Source organism: Anarhichas minor, unplaced genomic scaffold (assembly GCF_050575085.1).
Source record: "Anarhichas minor isolate MPS153535 unplaced genomic scaffold, ASM5057508v1 ptg000021l, whole genome shotgun sequence".
NCBI lineage: Eukaryota > Metazoa > Chordata > Actinopteri > Perciformes > Anarhichadidae > Anarhichas > Anarhichas minor.
Window position 1 is genome coordinate 4,875,213 of NW_027466467.1, and position 1,390 is coordinate 4,876,602.

A 1,390-nucleotide genomic window follows, 5' to 3' on the forward strand; every position below is an offset into this window, starting at 1 on the left:
ACATAGTTGTATAATGTTCTGTGGCTCCGGAGGTGCTTTGTCAAGAAGACTGATGATGTCACAGTGATGTGTCACTGGGATTATCCCAATTTGGACTTTGAGGCCGCAAGTGACTGAGTTACAAACTGGGGGAGTGGAATTTAATGGATTTGGGTGTTTATCGGGCAAGATGAATTATGGGGAGTGTAGGATCTGGAGCTTGACACAAACTAAGAGCCGCTTCCACTTTAACCATTTAAAAAAAAACATATTTCAGCTCCAACATTATTGGAGTACAATACTAGATCACTGGAGAAGTGCTTTAGAGGAATAGTTTGATGTTTTATGATTTATTATCATGATTTGTAGACAGATTTTGTTACCTTTTTTAGTCTTTATGCTAAGATAAGCCGTGACTTCATATTTACCGTAAAAAAGCGAATACGCATATTTCCCAAAATGTCAAACTATTCCTCTGAACACTACAGTATGAGGCGACTTCTTGAACAACTTCATTTGAAATACCGGCTATCGGCAACGGTGGCATTGTAAAATAGTCCGTCTATAAACTGGATTCAACTGTAATGGTGCTTTTAATACAAATTCGGGTATAAAAGTGATTGACTGGACTACACAACAATTTCTAATAATCAGATAAATAATAATGTATCGTATCATTGAATGCCTTCTGTATCTGGTACGGCTTGTTTATAGTGAGCAGACTGAGGCCTGTCATTTATTCTGTCCAATTGATCTAAATGCGAAACAAGACACGTTATAGCTACATTTCACTTCTCTTCTAACATCACAGGGAGATTGATGACTCGCTGTTGGTGATATGTAAATTGTCCTTGTTATTTTGTCAGGTACAAAACCACTGGATAGAATAAGTTAATAAGCTTCCTTCTATATACATCTTCCATCATATTTAATGAATCCATTTCAAATACAAAAGGTCAGTAACAGTCAGCTGCAATTTGAAAAATATCAACTTGATATTCCCACTTATCTGAGAGGCAAAGCTGCATATAATGATGTGCAGTGGAGAGTGAAATGTTCCGAACATTTGTAAAAAATACACAGCAGCTGACGTAATGGAGATAAAAGAAAAGACAATCCAAGCCCTCTACGTATGTTTTGTGTAATAATAATTATAAAAAAAAGACACTCGGCACATACAATATACACTATATATACACAGTATTTAGTAACGGTCATCCTGTTGCGACTTGACAAAAGAAACGCTGTATAAAATGAGGGTGGCAGTGTGCAGTCGGCAATGACACATTACATTTGACACCAAACGTGTGTGCTCGGTATGGATCATGTCTGTTTCCCGCTTTCCACGTGTTCCTCCCGGCGGGGGGGTTTTGATGAAAACGTTGCCCCGGGAGTCGATGGATGGCGCTCC